The sequence below is a fragment of the Mus musculus genome, chromosome X, assembly GCF_000001635.26.
Source record: "Mus musculus strain C57BL/6J chromosome X, GRCm38.p6 C57BL/6J".
Classification (NCBI taxonomy): Eukaryota; Metazoa; Chordata; class Mammalia; order Rodentia; family Muridae; genus Mus; species Mus musculus.
The window spans coordinates 61,116,009-61,141,051 of record NC_000086.7 but is presented as its reverse complement, the minus strand read 5'-3'; the positions used below and the strand labels follow the sequence as shown (position 1 = coordinate 61,141,051).

At 36.2% G+C, this 25,043-nt stretch overlaps 1 long non-coding RNA gene across 1 annotated transcript; it reads right to left on the bottom strand.

Moving 5' to 3' along the window:
• Positions 1–1,591: 1,591 nt before the first annotated feature.
• Positions 1,592–24,674, bottom strand: Cdr1os (cerebellar degeneration related antigen 1, opposite strand). The gene is made up of 8 exons (NR_030706.1): positions 24,628–24,674; positions 22,805–22,838; positions 22,361–22,465; positions 21,628–21,710; positions 18,893–19,040; positions 7,549–7,686; positions 6,256–6,331; positions 1,592–1,829 (listed from the first exon to the last, which is right to left on the bottom strand). It is a non-coding gene; the product is annotated as a cerebellar degeneration related antigen 1, opposite strand (long non-coding RNA).
• Positions 24,675–25,043: the final 369 nt, after the last annotated feature.

Sequence of the window (25,043 nt, the reverse complement as noted above, 5' to 3'; positions counted from 1 at the left end):
AACTTCAGTAAATTATTTAGTAACAAGTATCTTTTTTGGAATAACAGATGCTTTGTAATTTGTGAGACACACTACAGCATACAAATACAGAGCCATTTGTTCAAAACACATTAAGAATTTCAAAAGTAATAGCAGAGCAGTAAACCAAGCATAAAGACCATCTGCACTTGTGAAAGAACAGCCCATGAGACTTACTGCCAAAAAATCCTTAAGTTTCAGGCCCAGGGTCCAGAGGCCCTTGAACTGGAATTTCCCTGAAGGCTTTCTCCTTGAAATCTAGCTTTCATGGTAATAGAAGGCACCATATACACTTCCAAAGGAAGGAAACCCCTAATATTCCTACCCAGCTATGAGCTACATTAATGACCAGTGTGATGCAGCATCTCTAAAGGTGCAGTAGTGACTCACATACCTTGACAGTAGCCAACACCAACAGCTCTCTAATTGGACTTAAGACCTATTGAACAGGAGATAAATCATGTCTAATACTAGACACCTAGCCAATCACCCAGGATCAATATCTTGGAGGAGAACCTACAACCATTACTTTACTCTAACTTCACTCTAAATATTTGCCTTGCTCTCACAGATGATCATAATCCTTGCCTCCTCACCGAGGAAACTTCTTTTTATGGCAGATGGAGACCATCACAGAAAACTACAACCCCAATCAAAGTGCAGAGTTGTGGAGGCCACTCCCAATGGATGCATCTACAAAACAACTCCTGTACCTAAGGCTCAGGGAAGATTGGGGAAGACTGGATGAAGAAATTGTAATAGCCAGAAGATCAGAGAGTTTTCTGTGAGATTGTGATTCCTTGTTGTATCAGAAACTACAACCATAGTCTCACCAATAGTACTACCAAAACATAAGCCGAACAAGAATAGCATCAATATACACGCTAATGTAGAAGGGAAAAACCTCAAAGGCCTCAGCCTTACACAGAGAACTACAAGCAACTAAAGAGTGCTAGGAATGGGAGAGGTGGTACTTCCCAGGGAAGAGCATACCAATTGGTCATCCAATACCAAGTAGTCAACCCTTGAAAACACGTATACAAGTAACATTATACAGACTGAGAAGGTTATATTTAGGGATATATATGTATCTACATACACAAATATGCATGTAAAAACAATTAATGAAAAAGGACAAGAATTTGAAAGAGAGCAAGGAAGGGTACATAGGAGGGCCTAGAGGGGAGGAAGGGAAGGTAGAAATAATGGAATTGGTTTATAATCTGGAAACCAAACAATTTTTGAAAAGAAAGCAGACTGGGCAACTCATGAGAAATAAGTAGGTAAGTAACGTTCATCCACAGCTACAGCATCAGTTTCTACCTCTAAGAAAGATGTTGCACTAGCTGAGTTCCCGCCATGACTTCCCTCTGTGATGGACCATGATGTGACACTGTAAGCTGACATACTCTTTTCCTCTCACCCAAAAGAAGTAATTTGAACTGAGAGTCTCTGTCTCTCTGTTTCTCTCTGTCTCTCTCTGTGTGTGCAAATTACAAAGAAATCTGAGAGTGTTGGAAGGTGTATGAGAAGGTTGGAGAGAGGAAAGGGAAGAAAGAAACAACATAATTATATTTTAAGCAACTTTTTTATTTTAAAAATTCTCAAGTTTTAGTGTAACATTTAACTGTTCTTTCGATTATCTCATTTAACAAAAATCTTTGGATGTGTTGCTGATCTCTTATTGTCATCATGAGTACCATTCAAATCAGAAATATTTCACAAGTCCTCGATGCCAACTCTTGTTTCTAGATTACTGATTCTTGAGAATAGTCTATTTCTTGTCCAGTTCTGATCCATCGTGCTGACCTCTAGTAACATAAAATAACACAAAGAGAGCAGCTCTATCTCCATTCTTTTCTCTCTTAGGCCCTGTTGTCACAAAATAATTCACTGATGCTGAAACTAAACTTAAGCCATGATCAGGAAAAGGGCCCACTGTCAGCCCACTTATGAAAAATAAACACAGCCACTAAGGACACCAACTCACACAAAACTGTGCTAAGTGGTTCTTACTGCAGACATTCTAAATGTTTTCAGTCTGGTGAGATGCAGTCTGCCTCCAACCATGGCTCTAAACACCTCAACTGTTGCTGAGCCCTTTCTCTTCTAAATTAGGGACTCAATAACAAAATGGTAGGCAAAGTGTCAAATAACAAATGTACACTGTTATTTAAGAAACCTAGGGTGACATTTAAATAAGAACTACAAATTGGGTTTTCCTAACTACCACATTCACACTGCAGCCATTCTCACTGCTGTCCAAACTCCAGTGCTTAATACGTTTGACTTTCAAGTTTGGCTTCCTATACTCCATGATTCTTTTGCCCTGACAAATGAATTGGTAAGATGTTATTTTTGTTCATGTTTCTATACCTATGAAATCATAATATACTTGCTATCCAATAGCATCCTCTTTTAGGATGCTACTTTATTTATTTCTGCATTTCTAGTACATATTGACACTATATAATAGGAGATAATTAAGATGGAAGCAGCAGAGCTCATAATTTGATTTGCTTCCACTCAAGTCTGTAAATACATTTAAGGTAAACACTTAATTATTCCTCCTAGCTGCCCCTGACTATGTGTCGGAGAACTGTGTTTCGGGGAGTACAGAAACATACTGACACTGGGCAAAAATGCAGATGACTGAGAATTATCACCGTGTGTATATATACATATATTTGCAAAATCAGTGATTTCTGTGGTGATGTTAGGACTTATATGAAAGATAGTCCCCTATGTAAGTGTTAATAAAGCTATTTCAGCAGTCATAAAATTAAACATCTATGGATAAATCCTTTTACGACAGTTTTCTACAAGTGGATTTATTCTTAGCATTGCATCTTTATTATATTGGATTTTTTAAGGTATGGTAAACCTCTGAAAGCTTCAAAATAAGTCAACCACTGAGAAGCCTTCTCAGTTTCATAGTAGAATAATTTCTAGGTACCAATAAATGATTATTCTTCAAATACTCTTTATGAACTATTGTCATTTGAGGTTGTTTTTGTTTTTCATTGTTTGTTTGTTTTTACTTTTACCTACTTACAACTAAAAAGTCCTAAGAAGAAAATACAAAGACTAGAAAAAGGTACTGGTACCATCCATCAGAATAGTAATATGCAACTACACATGACTAGGCTATGAACCTATTTTTCTACACTAAGAGTTTGAAGGTTAAGTGTTCCTAATCAATATGTATGCATGTAATATGAATCACCCATTTAAACAAAAAAATTTCATGTAACACTTGAAAAGGTTTAAAAATCAAAAGAAATTAATTTCCATTGTATTTATTTTGCTCAACATAGGAGACGATTACTGTGCTTAGTGTCTATATTGTCATGCTAGCCAGCTGTGCTTCAAGCACCAGTGCCCACATATTTTATTATAGCTCCTATACTAGCCTAGGTCAGCCTAATCAATATATGCATTTAATCAACCAAATAAAATTATTCCACTCCAGGACATTTGATCAACCATAAAAGTATTTTCAGAAATTTGAACATGGCAGTTAGTTCCAGCCTTGTAAACCAATTAGTTCAAAAAAAATGACAATAACATATTGTTCTAGATCAAGCCTGTGGGGTCTAGAGTGGTGATCTTGAAATCTCTCTACTGATGCGTGACTTCTTCTCAAGCACGACACGAGCAGGGATGATATCAGAGCATCAACTTTCAGGTATTCAACCTTCGGATGGATTCTCTCCCAAAATGACCCACATGAGAAAACACTAAAATTAAGCATTATTTTTCTAGCTCTCACCAATATTAATAACCATTTTCACGAGAAAGCAATAAACCTAATGAACAGCAATATCTATCACTAGTGCATTCTTTTAACTGAAACTGGATATTCATTCTCCAACACTAAAAACTGTATGCTGGAAAAATGTATGCATAGAATTTTTTCAGTTAATTTAGTTAAAAAAGTATCTAACTATATTATGTAATATTTTTTCCAATTAAAATCAATTCTCATTTCACCTTAAAATTACCTTATTACCTACATTACACTATAAACTTAAAATGCTAATTAGTTTTAACAACAGATAACCTTCTATATAATAAAATTTAGTTGAAATGTTTAATTCCATAGTCAACAAAGTTCATGGATTAAAGAAACACTAAGTACAATCAACGATTTGCATAAACTCAGCATCAATGTTATAAAAGCAAATACTTACATATTTACCAAAGGAAACTATATATGAGATCAGAGTCACTGATTCATATCTCATAATCTCAGTTATATATTACATGGATTAATTTTAAATTGCATACCAGAACTAGAATAATTTATATGTGGATAAAATACATCACTATTATCTTAATTTAATTTGTTATCTATCAGTAAGTATTCCTTAATTTCGGTGGTCTTGATAACTTCTAAAATATATGTTAATGTTGTTTATTAAAAATTAAGTCTGATATTCTTAAAAGTTAATCTGATTTTGCTGATTATCTTGACATGAACTGTGCACTTTCCAATTAAATTATAATTGAATATTTTGTATAAAATTAATTCAAATCTATAGTTTCAAGTTTTTATATCTAAAGTATATAATAATTTCAAAGCAGTTTATTAAAATGATTGCTTTAGGAAGCACATATTGATCTATGCATTTTGATTCTTCTAATGTATTAATAAGCAAAGGGAGCAAAAATAAATGTCCCAAAAAATAAAAGTATAATGAATCTAATAGCCATTTGGTAAATATTGGTAAAGTCATTTTGGTAAGCTTCCTAGAAATTGAAAAAAATCAACTGCTCCAATACAACCTTTCATAAATCACGGGGTCCCTTGTTTTCATGAAATTAGAGAATCTATTATGTTTTTTAAATGTACTAATTTTTTAAATCATTGAAAAACATTTTCAGTTTAAGAATTTTTTGGTTCTGTCTCCTATTTTTCATTAGTACATATACAATGTGTTTTATGGACACATAAATGTAATGTGTTTTGACCATATTTACCCATTGTCCTCTCACCCTGTCACTTCTGTTGATCCCCCTCCTCTTTTCTAGTAGTCTTCTTTATACAATCACATCTGAAAAGTCATTTTTTTGAGAGAGGATCTCACTACATAACTTACATTAGCCTGAATCTTAAAACACTCCTGCTTCCTCTTCCTCTTCCTGTAAAATACTCCTCTTCCAAGTACTGGAACTACAGGCACGCACCACCTTGCTAATAAGTCACTGTGTGGTTTTTGACTGTGACTTAGATACTCATTAGATTCCTTTTTAATCATTTACATGAACAAAGTTACCTGTGTTCTCACATCTGTAAAATTAAAAATAAGGGCTAGCGATGTAGCTCAGTGGCAAGGCACCTTCCTAGTATGTGCAAGGCTGTGTGTGGGTTTGGTCCCCAGAGGAATGAAGAAAATGAGGGCGGGGCATTAGAGATACTAGTCATCCTCAGAGCTATGAACTAATCAGGAGAAAATACACTCATGTTCACTTAAGAGAGACACTTATAGACAATTACACTTTTCATTTCTACTCATTATTTACCAACACATAATATTTTATTCTTTTCAGACCAAACATTCAGCACAAACAATTTAATAATAAAAATCTTAATATTTAGAGGCATAGACTCACAAGACAGTTTCTTTCCATTCCCAAATATTTTCTGTACAGTTGTATGGTAGAGTGACCAGTTAAAGGCATTTAAACATAAACTGTTACATTAGAATGAATTATGTGGCAGAAGTACAGTGAATTGGTTTTTTCAAGGAGGCAGAAAATTAAGTGAATTTTCTGTCTGTCAAATACCTTATTTGTTATTTTTTTTCTTTTAAGTCATCAAGTTAGAATAGTGTTTTACTTTGTTGAATATTTTTAAAAGTGATTACCTTGCTTTCAAGTATAAATATCCACATATTCACAATATAGTAATGACAGCTTTGTGCATATTGAAATTTATGATAAACTTCAGATGCTAACTTGAAGACAACCGTGCAGTAAATGTCTAACTTGTGCTGTTAAGTGACAAATTATTAGTATGGTATAAAGACAACTGGTAGATAATAGTCTCAGGAAAATCCAGATAGAAAGAAATGGGGCTATTTTTGTATGAAAAGTTACAATTTTTGATTACTATTTGCATGTCAGCATATAGCAGAAAGCACTATAATGTAATGTATTCTAACTTACGCATACAGCTTTTCGGACGGTTAAGCAGTGGGACCAATTGTGGTGATGCATAAATACTGTACTTACTCAGTGTGGTCACTAGGTGGCAAATGCACACCATGCATGAAGGCCTCTCTCCGTCTTGCACTGTAGCTATTTCAGTCTCAGGTCCCATAGGGGGAAAAAATAGAAAAATAAATCATTTTGAGTGAGGTAACACAGACCCAGAAAGACAAATATTGTACTCACTTATAAGTGAATATTGGCTATAAAGTAAAAGATAGACATACCATAATCCACAGACCCAAAGAGGCTAAGTAACAAGGAGGGCTCAAGGGGGGTGGGGGTGGGGGGGTGGACACATGAATCTCCCTGGGAAAGGGAGGTAGAAACCTGGAACATTGGAAACACCTAAAAATCTAAAAGGGTGATCCAAAGATTCCTAGCAATCAGGATATGGAGCCTGAACCAGCCATCACCTGTAACCAGGCAAGTGGAGGGATAGGGACAACACAGCCACAAAAATTACAACCTACATTTTTTTCTGTCTGCAAGATGTGCTGGGGTAAAATTGGTGACACAGAAATTGTAGGAGTGGCCAACCAATGACTGGTCTAAACTGAGACACGGGCCACAAAAGGGAACCCATGCCTGACATTGCTTATAGGTCCAGGTACCAGAGACTGGGTATCCTAGGATACCCTAGGATACAGACCTAGGATAAAATCAAACATGACCGCAAAATATCAATGAAATGATTCCTAATGATACTCTGCTATACTTGTAAATAGGATCCTAGCATCATATTCAGAGAGGATGATGGAAACAGATGCAGAGACCCACAGCCAAACATTAGGTGCAGCTCAGGGAATCCTCTATAAAAGAGGGAGGAAGATTTATAGGAGTCAGAGGGGTCAAGAAGACCACAAGAAAACCCACAGAATTAACTAACCAGAGATCATAGAAGCTCACAGAGGCTAAAGTGACAACCAGGGAGCCTGTATGGGTCTGACCTAGATCCTCCTAGGTCCTCTGAATATATGTTACGGTTGTATAAATTGGTGTTCTTTTGGGACTCCTAACAGTAAGAACTGGGGCTAACTCTGACTCTTTCACCTGCTTTTGAAGGAGAAACCGTTTTTCTCCTACTGGGTTGCCTTATCCAGTCTTGATATGAGGGAATGTCCCTAATCTTATTGCAAAATGATATGCCATGTTTGATTGATATCCTTGGGAGGCCTGCCCTTCTCGAAGAGAAATGGAGGAAGAGTGGATCTGGGGGAGAAGGGGGGTGAACGAGGGACTGTGAAGAGAGGAAGGAGGGGAAACTGTGATCAGGATGTAATATATGAGAGAAGAATTTTTAAAAAGAATACTCACAGATGGACATTAAAGATTCACCAATGTAGTTTAATTGCAAAATAATAATAATAATAGTGATGATGATGATGATAGTAATAATGGACAGTAATACCAATAGCAGCAATACCAGGAAACATAAATCTGGAGCCTTTCTTTCTGCCAAGGATAAAAGCAAATTCTTACAATATCTGAGAATTTAGGAAATGACCTTGTTTGTGATCATACTCTATTTTTATTAATAGATTAGTCTTTATTGGTTCATCTACAAATATAAAATTTATCAATAATCCATTACAAAATAGTTGTAAAAATCTAATCCTATCTAACTAAACAGTTTTTATCAAACACACACACACACACATGCACACACACAACATCAGTGCCATCTACCTGCACAATATTCCAAGCACAAGGCTAACTATCCCATTACACAAACTCTCTGAGAATCCTGAAAGTGCTATGGTTACTCCTATGTCGCAGGTAATAAGGTAGAAAAAAATGGCCTCACATCACTGAGCCAGTAAGTACCAGAACTTGGATGAAAATGTAGAATTAATTTTGTATTAAATTTTAAAGAGTGGTATTTAAGTATTGGAGTACAATATTTCAATGGTGGGTAGGTATGCTTATGTATGTATGTATTTTTCTTTATTTGGCGATACACGTTTATTTATTTCTATGCTTCCATATGAATTATATCTATGACTCTGTAAATAGGTAAGTGTGTGTGCAATTCATCTGTCCAAAAGATGCTTAGAGATGTTTCTGGTAATTTCCACACCTACATTCATATGGTATAATCAGCTAAGTGGGATTGATACTTGTTGCTCTCAAAGAAGGAGGTAAAAACACAATGACACATTAAAACACATGAGTGTGTTTCAAAAGTTTGTATGTATATAGGTGATTCGAAGTCTGTTTTAACAATGTAAATCCACATGTGTCTGTGTATATGCAGGTTTGCTTCTATTTGTAGCATGCATCCATACTCCCATTTGGTGATATATATTTTTATGTGAGTATTGATTTGTTTGACATATGCATAAAATTTGTATACCATTAAAAGCTTAGGAGACCACATGTAGAGCACTGTGATAGAGTATGTGTATATGCAGCAACACGTGCAAATGTTAACAAGAAAGGAAGTATCTGTACATGTCTGCAGTCACAAATCTGCACATAGTTGCAAATGTGTTTTGTGTATTTTCTTACTTTTAAATATATATGTATATATCTTCTGTGTTTAAGAATATAGGGTATCACTGCATATCTGCACTTTTAATTTTGTCTATATAAATAAGTGCTTTTGTAAAGTGCTGTGTGCACATGTTTATAAGATTCTCAGTGTATCTCCATCCAAGCTGGTACAAAAGCCTATAGGATTGCATCTGCATTCCTGATATCTATATCTTCACATATCTAACCATATAATGTAGGCTTTGTTATCTGCGTGGACATGCTTTGCTGACTACCTATGTTCATACGTGTGAACCTCCCTGTGTCCATTCATCTGTGTATACATTGGACATGTATGCATAAGTGTACTTTTACTTTCTTGCCAGTAATTCTCTTAACATATCTACTAACTTGTTACATGTATGCTCCAGTACTTACTTATTTATTTATTTATTTATTTATTTATTTATTTATATATTTGTGTACATATATGTCCATGTGAATATCTGAACACCTATGTAGACACATCATCATGCAAATTATGCATTTATATAACAAAGACTGGATCCATGCATATATATGTCAATATTTATGTCTCTAGGTAAGCATCTAAAATGTGAAAACTTAGTATGTATGGGAATTATAGACACCTATAGAATGAATTTCTTGGTCCTCGTATTTATTTTGTATCTGCCCCTATGGTAAAAAATATCCATCAATGTTTGCATTATACATATGACTACAAAAGTGAGTAAGTGTATATCTTTGAAGGCATTCTGTATACTTTCAATATGGTTGCACATTTTCTATGTCTATGAACACAAACTTAATAGATGCAGATGCTTCTGAGTGTATCTGTATATCTCTGTGCTTGTATAGGTATATGTTTATGGATCACTATGGAGTTGTAAACTGGTTCACTGTACTCCCCACATTTAAGACTGTTTATACACCTCTGCTTCTGTACACACTTTTGTGCCATCCCTATATATGGATATGGGTGTGTACAACTCTGGTTCTCTATACATGCCTGGGTTTCTGTGAATCTGTTTCTGGATATCCATGTACTTTAGCATATTCTTATTAATCTGAATGAGTTGCTTTAATAATATAAGTGTTAGTCTGCATCCATTTTTGTAAGCAACCTTGTATCTGTGTCTGTATGTCTTTTTACATAATTACATTTTCATAGATGTATGTATCCATATCTATGTATCTTTGATTAATGTAACTGTTAGTAAACCTCTCATTAATAAATTACTATGCATATATAAATCTCTTCATTGATCTATTTTTGTCTTATTGATATATGCATACTCACATGTCATGACTTGTGTACATTTATATGTGTACATGTATATTTACATGTTTTTTGTTTTGGTTTTTCGAGACAGGGTTTCTCTGTGTAGCCCTGGATGTCCTGGAACTCACTTTGTAGACCAGGCTGGCCTCGAACTCAGAAATTGCCTCTGCCTCCCGAGTGCTGGGATTAAAGGCGTGCGCCACTGATGAACAGAACTTTTTGCATACGAGACATGAGCATGTTTATACATTTGATCACAAGTATGCCTCTGTGTTTGTGTGACTGGAAGCATATGAATACTAACATATAAAGAATTGGACATTGTTATAGTTTCAGTGTAGTATAAGTAGTTTTGTCTCGGGAATTGAATCTGAGTATGCCAAATGTGGGACAAGTTACTATATGATGTTAAATGGATGCTGTGGATTACATGTCTCTATGCACTGCTTTCTGTTTCTCTATCATTCTATATGCCTAGTGTGTGAGTCTAAGACAACTGTAGAACTAGGCTGCACATAGTGAGGTTAATTTCTGGACTGATCAGTGTATCTCTATGTATGGTTAGGCAAGTCTGATAAGGTGAAGTGAGTCTGGGTGTGGTAAAGGGAATAATTCTGTTGTAGGCAGTCCCTTTGTATTTTAGAGTTTGCAGTAACAAATACTCATGTTATGGGGTAGCTTCCTGATAGAAAGATGGTTCTAAATGTTCTAAATAATAATGATGTCATTTGAAAAGATAGTTAAGCTGTAGACTCTCTGAGGGAATTTGTTGTGCTAGTCTATGCCTAATGAGGTATGTGTGTGACATGTGAAGTTACTTAAAGGGGGCAAGTGCAGTCAGCTGAGGTAATACAATAGATTGCAGGTTGGCTCTATGAATTGTGTATTATGAGTACTGTGCATTTGGTGTAAGATTAATGTAGTTTGAATGCAGCCATAGCTTTCATGACTTTGCTCAAGTCATTGGCAGTGATGTTTCCTGACTCTAGAACATGTCCTCATGTTGCAGGGCAGATCCATATTTTGGAGTTTATACATTGACTCCAAAAATTTTGTTAGAAAAAAAGCTAAGCTTTGTACTTTAACTATGTTTGCATTATGTAAAACTCTTCTATGTTTTAATAGAGATGAAGTACCTCAACTGTGGGGTTCTTCCTGCACATAGTATAACATTTCTAGTGGTTGTGGTCTATTCCAGTTCTGCATATCATGACACAAGTCCACAATATATAAATTATAGATATGGTATGAGGTTTGTTAGGATTCTAAAGAATTTGGCTGAATAAGTATAAGTTTAGGGTGTGATAGGTCCTTGCTATGTAGTGTAAGTTCAGCTGAAATTAATACACAATTTTGTATGTCATTATGAAGTTGAATGTGTCATGAATTGTGATGTAAGTTCAGCTGAAATTAATACACAATTTTGTGTGTCATTATGAAGTTGAATGTGTCATGAATTGTGAGCCTTTTTGTTACATATTAGCTGATTGAGTTTGTATGATTTGATATCTGTCCATTGTAGTGAGTATGTCTTTCTACTTGTATATTAGGATCCTTTTTATGCATATCCTGTAGATTTCAGATCACATACTGATGTAGCATGATGTAAAGCTGTAAGGAAATTTTGCATTTTTGAGTATGACTGTTGTGGAAGTCTGCATCTTCAGACAATCTGATATGGGCTGTGATTTGGTCCTGGGCGTGTCTGAGTGAGTCTAGATACATAGGAAGCTCTGAAAATATGACAACTGTGGTACTGTGGGGTGTGTCCATGAACTTTGAAAGTATTTTGTACATTGTGAAATGCATCTTTTGTTTGGAAAGTTTGCCAGGGTAGTGCTGGGAGGGAGCATGTATACTACGGCATCTGCCCAGATGAAGCAAGAGTGTTTGTAGGGTAAGACTGTGTGTAAAGGGCATGACTGGTGAGTCGTTTGTAGAGCATGCCATAGGTATTTATTCTATGGGCCAAGTCTGAGGCCTACAGCAGTTCTGTGTGGATAAACATACCTTCTCCTTATAAAGCATTTATATTACAGAGTAATTACATTTATTTTGAGGAAACTCTGTACGTGTGAATTCAATTTTGTTTATCAGAATGTTTTTCTGTCATAGGCTATGTCTGGTTATCATATTTCTACATCTATGTATTGTGGAGCTAGTCTATACATTGTGATATATGTCTGCTTTGTGTGCCAAGACAAATTGTAGATAGGCTATATGTTTGGGGCTAGAAGGGTAACTATATGTTATAGAGTATATTTGTTTATTATACAGAGATTTTTCTATTGTATAACTTACCCGTGATTTATAGGTAATGTTTAAGTGTCAAGGGATAAATTTAGATAGACATCGTAGGTTCACTGCAGATCTTATAAGGTGTTTTTATAGTACTCTGAATCATGATTGTCTTTTAAGGCAAATCTACCTGAATATCAGGTGCATTCTAGTGAAAATCTCCACACTTGGAGGTAGGACTATTTTTAATTTATTTTTAAGTATTATTTTATACATACATACATACAATGAAATACACTCATATATGACGCCGCTTCTTCTCTCAAACTCCCCCAGCATGCTCCTCTCAGAACTTCACGTCATCCTCTTTAAGATAACGTTGTATGCTATGATGGCACCATATGCTGGTAGTCTCATGTAATGAAACTTGTGTGTGGACTATTAAGTTGGTTTTGTTACTGGATAGATAGGGCAGTAGTTCTGAAAGAGTTTACACATTACAGTACTCATATACTCAGGCAATACAGGATGTAGTACAGTGTTTCTTGGTGCTGTGGTGAGTGTCTATTTATATGGCACTCTAATGGTTGTGATACATAGGAAGTAGGTACCTGCTTTGTAACAAGTTTCTGCATACTAGTAGAGGGATGAAACATCATACTTTGCAGAACAAATTTGAAATTTGGGTAAACTCTATGCATTGTGAGGCAAGACTGATTTTTTTGTTTTTGTTTTGTTCTGGGGGTTATTTGTTTTGTTTTTACTTCCTTTGATCCTGTTTGGAGTTTGCTATTGCTATGGCTTGGTTTGAGGTGCTGGTGAAGGAACTTAGAGCCTTTGTATACACAATGCCCATCTAGCAAGTGGGTTTTGTGTAAAATATCTTAGAACTGATGGCCAAAAGGTAGGTAGGGGAAGGCAAATCTGTATGTTTGAAGACAGGAATACAGGCTGTGTGTCTGCCTGTTATAGTGAATGTTTTGAGAAGAGTTTCTAAGATGCTATGCTATGCTATGCTATATGATTCTAAGGAATCTGTATTTTGAGACTGTATCATAAGACATACACAGAACATTTAGAAACTGCATACACCAGATTGTGTGCAAATTGGAGTGGTGTGTCACATTTCTTCATGTTGTAGGGAGAGTTCTGTAGCATTGCAAGGTTCTCAATTATTTGAATATTGCCTATGAATGTATGTCTGGTGTTACAGAATAAGTGTTACTTATGAATTAGTATGTAAAAGAAGGAAAATCCACCTGTTATACTCTGTTCATAATGGGTTACATTTATGTTTTCTGAGTACAGGTGTTCAGTAAAACTTTGGGAAGCATATGATAAGAGCATGTAGGGGTTGACTTTTTATTTGGTGTGATAGACCCATGGCTTGCTGTTTATGAGTGTATTTTGCAGGGAAAGTCCATGTGATATAGAGTGGATATATAGTCTAAGAGTATCCATGTGTTATGACATATGGGTATATCTGTATATTCTTAGGCCATGGTAAGTGGTTTTAAAGACATGTGTGTTATTAAAGGCCATTGTGGAAGTTATACAGAAAGTCTGACATTGTCAGGGTGATCTTTGTCTTATATTTCAATGCCAAGTATCCAAAGTCTCTCTGTTTCTTGGGCCAAGTGTTATCCTCATATAAAGTCTACGTTGTGGAGCACACCCCATGTTGCAACATGTATCTTATAAATGCTTCAACATATTGATTCATTTCTGTATATAAAGCAGTGTTGTTGGATAAATCAAAATGACACCATGAAAGTCTGGATATTATGAGGCAATTCTAGGTTTCATGGATTATTTGTTATGTGGCTTGTGTATGTTGCTCACCATCTGTGCCTTAAAACATAGGCTTTGGTGAAGTTAAGAACTTGTTTGGAGAGCATACCATGATGTTGCATCGATGTTTGAGTGCTCCTGCTTGAGTATTTCTTCAAACCATTTATTTACTTTAGTGGAAGGGGGCACAAACATGTCACAGTATATATGTGGAGATCAGAGGACAATTTATGGGAGTCCATTCTTTCCTTTCACTGTGTAGGTTCCAGAGACCAACCTCATGCCCTTGATCTCTGCATTAATGATTGGCCACTGATCTCTCTCACCCTCACCATCTGTGCTTGTTTTGTCTTTATGACTTAGAGTAACTACAGATTCTTGCCTAAAGTCTGAATGACATGAGAGTCTGCATAATTTGCAACACATCTACCAACAAACCTTCCAGTGGTGAAACATATCTATGCAGTTTGAATACAGGATTCTTTGCTATGCTTCAGTATTTATGTATTGGGGTAATCGTCTGGATGCTGTCTTGGTCCAAATATATTTTAGTGAATGTATATGTTTTGAGGAGATTCTGTGTCTTTGAGGCATAGAAATGTGTGGTTGTTGTGTCTATATATTGTGAGACCAGCATGAATCTTCCTGTGTGATTTTCTGTAGTGCAGAGTACTGGTGTCTAAATTCAAGTAAGATTCTTCTGTTTGGTTTCAACCCTTTATGTTTATTTTGATGTGAACTTTTTTTTGTTAAAGTGTCAATTCTTTCTTTGTTTGATAACTGCCTGCACTAGGAATAACATTTGTTAGATGAGGACATTTTCTATCTTAGGGAGGGGGTAGTTTGTACGTTCTGTTGTAAGACTAGAATGAACAATGAATGTCTGGTTTATGGGGGCAGCCTGAGTTTTGCTGGCTTATATTCAGTGTGCAAGGTATCTTCTTAGTTGATAGGGGATAAGTCTGGGTGTAATGGGAAAATTTGATACCACGGGGTCATTTATCTATATCTCTCACAAACAGAATGGCAATATTGCACAGTGTATGTACATGAAGCTAGTTGAACGCCATTTTGGGATGTTGTCCAAGATTTCTAATCTTATGTAGTAAATATAAGACTTTTCTAGGGCTGAGGTTTGTAGTCAGTTTGCAGATTGTGAGTAGTGTTTAGGCTGTGAGAAATTACCTCATTCTGTAAGATAATTCTAGGCTGCTAGACATGGATGAACCCAGCTTTTGTAGAGAAAGGAGAGCAAGTCTAGTTGGTTGGAAGTGTTTGACTAATATCTGATAGTTCTGACTACGCATGGCAAGCATGTTATAGAACAACTCTGAATCTCCTATATTGGTCAGCATGTCTCATGGTGATACCTGTTAGTTCACTACAGTGAGTGTTGAAGAGGTCATGTCTACACATTATAGCACTTTATGTGTATTTTTCCCAGTCCTTTTTTGTGGTTATTATTGTGGTTTATTGTTTAATTGGTTTGGTTTGATTTTTTTCAATCTCTCACACATTCCAGGTTGGTTTTGAACTTGCTATGTAGCCAGGGACGACTTCGAACTTCTAGTCCTCCTCTCTCCATCTCTGGAGTGCTGTGGTGACAGGTACAGCATACCCAATTTTATTCAGTGTTGTGGAGAAAGCCCAGGGCCTCCTGAATACCTACTGAACTACATCCTCACTCACTGCTCAGCTATATCTTGGTACTTTTTATCCTGAGCCTATGTTTTAGGGCTAGTAGATGTTATCTGGAGATTATTTACATATGGGACAAATCCAGAACACTTGAGGAAAACTCTAGTTTTCCTGATGTGAGTTTCATTCTCATGGGATGATTCTGTTTGCATAGAAGCATGTATAAAGTGTGTTATAGCAATTCAGTACTGTGAAGCACATCTGTAATTGTACATGTCTATGAATTATGCATACTTTCTATGTATCTGTAAGTGTTCGCATTGTGAGGAAAATATTTTCAGAGACCAGCCATTATTTTTAGGAATAATTAAAGGCTATGCCTGTACATTCCTATCAAGATTTTCTGGAGTGAGCCTACTGAGTAAGGATGACAGTGGGCCAAGCTGGGTGTGACAGGTCAGTCTTTGTGTTTCACATGATTCTTGGTGCTAGGGGTTAAGATATTATGTCCTTTGTCCAGTTTCTGTGTGTTGTGGGAATATTTTCTGGTTGAAGTAGAGTGTTCTGTGCCTTGTTGCTTTTTTTCATATTCATTAGTGTTTCTTCTGATGTGAACCAAGATTTTGTAGCAATAAGAGAGCATTTTGTCGAGGCAGCCTATGTGGTGATAGTAAACACCTTATGTGTGCATATTTAGGGTGTAACTTTGTATAGTGTAAGTATTTGGTCATTCCAGGGTATGTTGTGATCTTATGTATTACACCTGAGCACTATAGAACATACCTGTGCATTGTGTCTTTTATAGAATATACTTCCATAACAAAAGTTACAGTAAAATGAAGTTATTCTGTGTTGCTAATCTGTATGCTGTAATGAAATTCTATTGATTACAGGGGACTGACTTCCTGGCAGCCAAGAGTCAATTTACATGATATAAGCAATGTCTGGGTGAGCTGAAATAGTTCTCTGTATTGAATGGCTACATGAGCATTGTGAGATAGTTAATGTATGTTGTCCAATATGTTGGTGTTTATGATGCATTTTATTGTGGAGATAAGTCAGTATTTCACTAGAACAATATAGTTGGATACTAGGAAGAATCTGTGTGTTGTAGTGCAAGCCTTAATTCTGTGATTTATGAAGCTAAACTGTTCATTGTAGCAAGGCTTATGGTGTGTGGTGAGTTTTGTGTTTTGGAGAAATATATATGTGCTGTGGATTCCTTTGAGGAGTTTAAGCTGAGTTATTTGAGTTGTAGAGCTAAAGTGGTATTCTGGGCTGCACATATGTACATCTATAGTATGGCATGTGTAAGAGCCTCACAAGATGAGTTTTTACATGGATGAACTTCTATATTTTTGCACTGCTGTGTGTGTTCTGCACTGTATGCCTAAGTGATATGTTGTGTATGAATCCTATGTAGACACTATGTGGTAGGTACATCTAGATGTTATAGGCTAAGTATGGTTAATACAGATGTAGTAGTCAAAGTATAAGTTGTGATAAGATTATGTGCTTTATGGAGGAGTGTGTGTGTGTGTGTGTGTGTGTGTGTGTGTGTAGGAAGCTGTTTCTGCTGTTTTAGGTTAAATCTTACCATTATTGTCCAGTGTGTACATAATAATAACAGTAACAGCACCGACAACACGAATGATAGCAATTCTTTACCAGGTACTGTTATAAAAGCTTTATAACCATTAACTCATTTGTTCCTCTTAAGAGCTGTACAACACAGGAATCATTATTATCCTAAATTTATAGGTTAAAAAACACAGAGAGGTCAAAATAATTTTCTTGTATCATAAAAATAATATTGATGTGTTAAGGATTCCACCCTAAGTAACTGGAGCTCTGAGTTTAAGCTTTGTACTAGAGAGTGGGTCTAAATTTTGGACATCAAGTTTTGTGCTCTCCATTTGGAGCTTATGTGGGCTGAGGCTTGTCTTCACTTTGCACCACATTGGGCACAGCAGGATGGGTTTTCTGTACTGTAAGCACATCTTTCCTTTGTGTTGAGTTTAGTTGTTTAAATCCAAACTTAAAGATTGTGACTTTGTGTAGCTGTTGTCATGTGATACAGTTGTAGTGTATTTAAGAGCATCAGTGCTTAGGATAGCTATGTTTGATAGGACATTTGTAGGCCTTAAAAAGCTAACCTGGGGACTAGAGAAAAGGTACAGTGATTAAGAGCACTTGCTGGTCTTGCAGAGGGCTCATATTTGATTCCCAGCACCTGAAGGGTAGCTAACAAATGTCTTTAACTTGGGATCTAGGGAATCTTAATTAAGCTCTCATCTGGCCTCTGTGGGTACCAGGTAAATACGTGCTACACAGACATACACACAGGCAGGATACTCATAAACACACAATTATTTTACATTTTTAAGTTAATCTATGTAGTATATAATATATGATCATGTATATGGGAATACATTAAAGTAAATCAGATTTAAGTGCAAGTAATGCAATGTGAAGCATATGGTTGTTTATGAATTGAGCATAAAATATGAGTGAGTAAATGTGGTTTTCTAAGGGGCTCTGCATTAAAATGTGACACTCTAAATTTAGGAGTGGGAATTTAGACAAACATTTGTAAAAAGCAGGGAAATCCACACACTTTGGAAGAGGTATGTGTATATAATGTGATCTTTGTCATACAGTACATAATTATAAGTTCGTGCTATGTATATGTTTGCTGTATTAAAGATCTCTGCTAAATGGGGTAAAGTTGGGTGTTATGCATATAGTCTGTGTGTTTGTCAGGATAATGTATACATAGGAAGTAATCATATGCATTGCTGGCTATGTTCCCTAATCCCACTGTAAATTTTTATGTTGTGAGTAGCATCTAGTTTAGTGTGCTGTCTGTGCCTTATAGGGTATAAGGTATTGTGCAGTATTGTCCATATGCAGTAGAGCATTTCGCTATGGTCTACAGCTAATCTCTGTACTGTAGGGTGAATCTCTATTGTTAGATTATTGTAGATACTTAAAATAAGCACTTTTGCTTCAGTAACAATGGTGGGGTTGTTGGTGGGGTTGTAGGTGATTGAAATGAAAAATAACAAATCTAACAGTTTCCAGGTAGCAGACATTGTATTATGCTAAACATAGCTAAACTTTTCTTATTTTATTCATGGTAATTCTTCAAAGTAACTACTATTGTCACCTTTGTTTTACAGACGAGAAAACTAAAGAACAAAGAAAAATACTTACCTGTGGCGATACAATTAGTAAAAGATGGGATCAGGAGGCAAGCCCAGGAAGCCTGGGTCCAGAGGCCTTGCTCTTAATGGATACCAGGCTGTATCTCTGCTGTAGGCCAGAATTGTAGCTCAATGATATGATAAAGCATGTCTGCCCTCTATGATGCAAAGTAGAGTTAATATATATACTATATATCTGCACGATAGGAGGTGATTATTTGTATTATAAAGTGTAATAAGGTAACTCTGCACAACATAGAACAAATCTATGCATTCATGCGTATATCTATAAATTTTAAGACACATATGTTGTGACTGAGTATATTATAGGGTAAGTCTGTGACCTCAGCAGCTTGGGGGTGTCTTCTGTACCATAAGCGTAATCTGTGTCAAACAGTGCATGTCACTGTTTGGGACTATTTATGTGAGTTTTAAGGAAAGAATGTATACTAATAGGAGATCCTGTGCATTCTGATAGAGGTCTATACATGACTGGGCATATACCGTTTTATAAACAACAGTGAAACTGCCCGTGTGCTTTGTGATAAATGTGAGAGTCACTTAAAAACTAGGTTCAGATGTGTTTGGGAGCATGTGTCTAAACTAAAGCCATGGCAAGAAGTGTTGCTTTTTAAAGATGATGATGTATAGGAAATGCATTGCTACTACAGAATTCTGAGCATTTGTGACAGTGGAATGCTGTGTTCTGAGATATGCTCACATGAAGTTTACATCTGTATAGTGGGATGAGTGTGAATATTGTAGATCACCTTTGTGATTGGGGTAGCGAGGGGAATTTGAGTACTTTCTAAGTAATTCTGCAAATTTGGAAGGAGATTTGAAAGTTGTGGAGCAAATGACTGTCTATGTGGCAAATGTTTGTACTGTATGTTTGCACTGTATGTTCATCATGAGATGAACTTGTGTTGTAGGATACATGTGTGTATTAAGTTAAAATCCTCTTTAACAAGGCATGATCTATGTGCTTCGGGTTATACTTCTATATTGCTATGTGGTACTGTAAGCAGAGCTCAGAGCCATTGGTAGTGTCTTCTGTACTCATAAACTTAATCTGTGTTGCATGGGCTAAAAGTGCACAGTGGGACTGTAGAGTATAAAATAAGCCTCTGTCCTAATGAAATGATGTTTGTCAGATGGCAGAGATTGTGTTTTGGAGGAGTTTGCTTGTCATGGCAAGGGATTTGAGCTAGGTTGTATGTCTGTGTTCAGGGAGGAAGTCTGCATTTTATAGAGTGATGCTGTGCTGAGGATAGTCTCTTCTGTGATGAAGGTTTCCATGATATGAGTTGTGTGTGATGTGTGTTGTGGGTAAGGCTGCATGTTCTTGCAAGGGTATGATGTGAGGGAAGTCTGTTTCACAAGAACTTCGTCTGTCAGGAGTTCAGTTGGTGAAGCAGACATAGGGAGTAGTACTTATCTTAATGGAACGGTTTTGCTGTGGAGAGAGGTTTGCTCTGAAGAGTACTTACATGTTCTGAGGAGAAGTTATATGCTTTTGGAAGAATCTATGTTGTACAGAATAAGTCTATATACTTTTGTGTGTTCTGGATAGAGTCCGTGTGATGTGGAGATGAGCTATAGTGTTGAGATTTTCTCTTTGTTACAGACAATGTCTTCATGGTGAGGTAAGATGCACCATGTGTTTCTAATAAATGTCCTTTAGCTTGGCCTCTGTGTTGAAGAGAACTTGTGTGCAATCTAAAAGAGCCTAATGTCATGGAAGGTGTCCATGTGATAAGGGGCTATTCTTTTGCTATGGTATATAGTAATGAGCCTCAGGAGAGTGCAACACTCTGCTGTAGGTCATCTGTGGGCTATGTGAGGTGTCTGCATTCTGTAGGGTTAAATGCCTGTGTCTGTAATTTGTTCAGCATTGGCTGTACAGTGCAGGCACCAGTCTGTGCCACATAATTTTTTGACATCTACAAATAACAATAAGGAATACTTTTTAATGTTTAATATGTAACATTTTTCTAAATGTGCTGTTATTATTCATATTTTATGGCTGAGGAAGCTGAGACACAGGATGACTAAAGAATTTCATACAACTATCAAGAAAGAGATGGAGCTTTGAAACTAGGCCATTTGTTTTCTATAGCCACACTATAAGGATCCCTTTGGACCCTAGGGATATTTTCCATAATAACTGGAAAAACGTCATGATCACTGGTGAACCTATTGACTGTGGCTGTGCTAGGAGAGAAAACAAGGGAGAAATCTCGAAGTATTGTGAGGATTTAAAAAAATGCTATGCTTATCTGCAGTTAACAGTCGCAGTTTAAGAAGAGAAAAACTGACGTCTGTAGAATACCTCTTCCAGTCACTGCGGGGGTGTGGAGGCGGGGGGGGGGGGATCCCTCCCCAAGGCCCCACAGCCGCATTCTGCCACTGCAGATGAGCCAATGCGCATGCCCTGGTGAGCTTCTGTTGCCAGGGAAACCAGACTCCAGTCATAAACAAATCACAGCCTAATATGGCAAGTCAGGAAATGACTGGAGCTGTGTCTATGAGCCAAAAGAGTCCCTTGCAATAACAGCAGGCAAAGAAAGCAACCTGATACTTACCCTCTTTTTCTGTCCAAAATCAGAAAAGACCAGTGACTGTGGTTAGAAGTCAATAGGCAGGGGGTGGGTGGGTGGATGGAACTGGGATGGAGTAAAGGGTGAAACAGAGAACAGCAGGTGATTTTTAACTGTCAAATACTTCTGTTACTGTTTAACTTACCTCCTACTAAAAGCCTCTATGTTTTCTGTCTTGACCCTTCTGCTTGCAGTAAATAGAGATGGACCACAGCGATGTTTTCACGTCTTGAAGATATAATGACAGTGGTAGCATGTATTGAGACTTACCCTCCATCCTTTAGATCCCGAGATCGTATTACTTCCAGCAACATAATTGAAAACATTTCTGCATCTCATGCATTTCTTACATTTCCCTCTTATTTCCCTCTAGAGAATTCCAGGAACCAAATTCACACAGCTTTAACTCTCTGAATACTTGAGGAACAGAAAAATTTTGCATTAACCCCTTCAGTACTTCCTTTTAAATACACAACTGGAATGTCAGAATCATCAAAAAAAAAAAAAAACAGTTAACACCTGGAACAGTGTTCTATGTCATTGGATTTCCCAACTTCTAATTTGTAAAAATAAATAGATAAATAAATAAACAAATAAAGATCTATAACTCTCTTAAATATATACATATATGTATATATGAGTTCTATATATTTAAGTTTTATATAAGATATATACTTGCTTAAGAATAAATATATTATGTTCATATATATATATATATATACCCTATTTGAAAATTACTGTTCTAAACTGTATACAGCTAGGATTCTTGAAAGGTAAAATATATAAACACAATGGTTTAGCAGGCTGCATGATGTGGCAAGAAGGTAAAAGTACTATTGTGGAATGTAACCATCTTGAATAGAAAGAAAATGGCCGACCTGTGGAAAGCTACGCCCTATCTAGTGGGAGAGCAGCTGTTGACATTTCACGGCAGTGGAAGAAGGTTGTATTATTCAATACGCAATGCTGAAACAATTGGTGACCTATTTGGAAAAAACACAAAATTAGATCCTATTTTATACCATACATTTAAAATGAATTCTATACAAATTTCAGAGTTAATTGTAAAAAAAAAATAAATTGATTAAATTTCTAGAGAAAATACAGGTGAATATATATGTGGAGAAATACCCTAAAAAAGAAAACACAAAAATCAACCGACAGATGTAGATATTTTAAAATAAAAGGCAATAAAATGCTCCCAAAATCAGTATCATAGGTGACAAAACTAAATAATCAAATAATGACTTGAAAATGATGTCTTTATCACATATGATAAACAAATTAAGCAAGAAGGGAAGAAACTTGAAACTGATTCATACCAGTTAATCCATGAATTCCATGTCTGATTTTTTCCTAGAAGGAAAAGAACAGAAGGGCATACAAAGATTTATATGGAAACAGATTTCTTAAATCATTTATAATAGCAAAAAAACCACATTTATACCTTCATTATTTGGAGTTCAGTAATACTCCATATGATAAAACTACACATTCCCTAAGCACATTCCTGTGGGATGTCTTAAAAGATAAGAAACTGTTTTCAATATATAATTAATGAACAAAGCAAAATAAAGACTCATCTAATCTTTATTTTGTATTAAATATACATTTCTCTGCATATCTTTGTGTATATACAGAGAAAAGGGACTGATAGCAATTAGGCTAAGGTTATATAAGGCATTGTACATAAGCTTTATAGTCACCTTTAAATTTTCCCAAATTCTGTACAATACTGTGTTTTTGTAATAAAGGGAGAACTAACATTTTAAAAAGATATTTTAATAAACATATTAAAAGCTCTGAGAATGCAGAGAATTAAGTCTAGGAACAAAGACAATAAAAAGCAAAGATTAAATAGCAATGGAAGATTACACACGATTAACTCTTTATTCACCACAGCATGATTCCAGCATTATTTGCATGTTAGAATGTATAGAATTTCTTATACAAGATGGAGTCCTGGAAATTTTTCTTCACTACACCAGAGAATGATCACATGTCCCTGGATGCGTCAGTCACTCTTTGCCGCAGTGCTTTGCTGATGCCCCCCCCCCCTTCAACACGCTGTTCCCTTTCCTGCAAAACATACCCCCAGCAGACATGTTCAACTTGGGGAATGGCTTATTTTCAATGACTCTAATAAGCCTTTTCATGCTCATATTCCCCTATGATCTCAGTTTTGTCATCTAGCTCAAAAGCCAATCTACCTAGCCTATTATTATTATTATTATTATTCCTTTCGGGTCAGTTGTCAAAACCAATGTGAACTCCCAAGACATTTAAAATTATATGACTTCATCTCATTTTCTGTTTTCTTACAGCAAGCAGCATAAAGAGCACACACAATTTCAGGGATATTGAGAAGCAAACAGAAATGCTGTATCCATAGGAATCTCTGCTACATTCTCACATTCCTTTTCAAAAAAGAAAAAGAAAAGAAAAGAAAAGAAAATCACCGAGAATATTCTATCGATTGTACAACATGACATGCAAAAAGCAAATGGATTTTACAAGTGAAGGCACAGTCACAATATTTGTTACTTCTTTTTCATGATTTTTCACCCTACAACCAAATTTTAATCTTCCCAATTCAATACACGTTCATCTCTCCTACAAAGCAACCAGTCTTAATATTATTACAGTCTGCCCTCTTCATTTCCTTTCCTATACAAACATGTCACGGCACCATCTTCTTAATTAAAAGCAAGTGGAATACAGTAGCCTATCCTCCACTGCAAAATATTTTCCGTATGTTCACCACATACCAAGAAAACAAACCAGATCCGAGAACTCCTTGAATACTGAGTCATAACTATCATTTCATTATGTCTAATTCAAACATCATAAAGCTGAAATATCATTTTAATATCTTCAATAAATCTTGTATTGATAGATACCTTATCAGATTCGCAATTTATGCGTAGTCTGTATTTCCTTCTACCAAGTCATTCACCATTTAGAAAGCAAGCCTTAAACTAGGAACGTGACCACAGAATTAGAATCTGTTCCATTTTCTTGGTGCTATAGATTAAACAAATTCCTACACAGTTCTATGCTGTTCTATTCCATCAAAATGCATCACTTGCTTATAAAAAAAATCAGCCTTAGCAACTATTTTAGGAGAGCTTTCTCGGCTACTTACCAGTTGCGTGCTCTCTGTCTCTCCATCAGCTCTGAAGCTGTCGCACTGAAGGAGTGGGAGGGAAAAGCAGCAGCGCAACAGCCTCTTGAAAATAAACTGCGCTGTGAAGAAGGGATTCGCCCAAAGGCAAGAAATGTAATGCTTCAAGATTCTCTTCCCAAATCCTCCCAGACATTAGATCATACTAAACACTGCACGCTAAAATTCATATGCTCATCAAAGGACAGAATTTAATGGTTCAACTTCTGGTACAGAACATACTTAAATTACCTTAATTTCCAGTGGAACCCCCACAACATCATGGGCTTTTGGCTCTCCCGTCTCCTAGCAACATTCTCGCATTAATACACTTTTCCCGCAGTAGTCCTATTAGACATTAGAGAACACTGACAAGGTCTAGTTTCTGCTGAGGATCA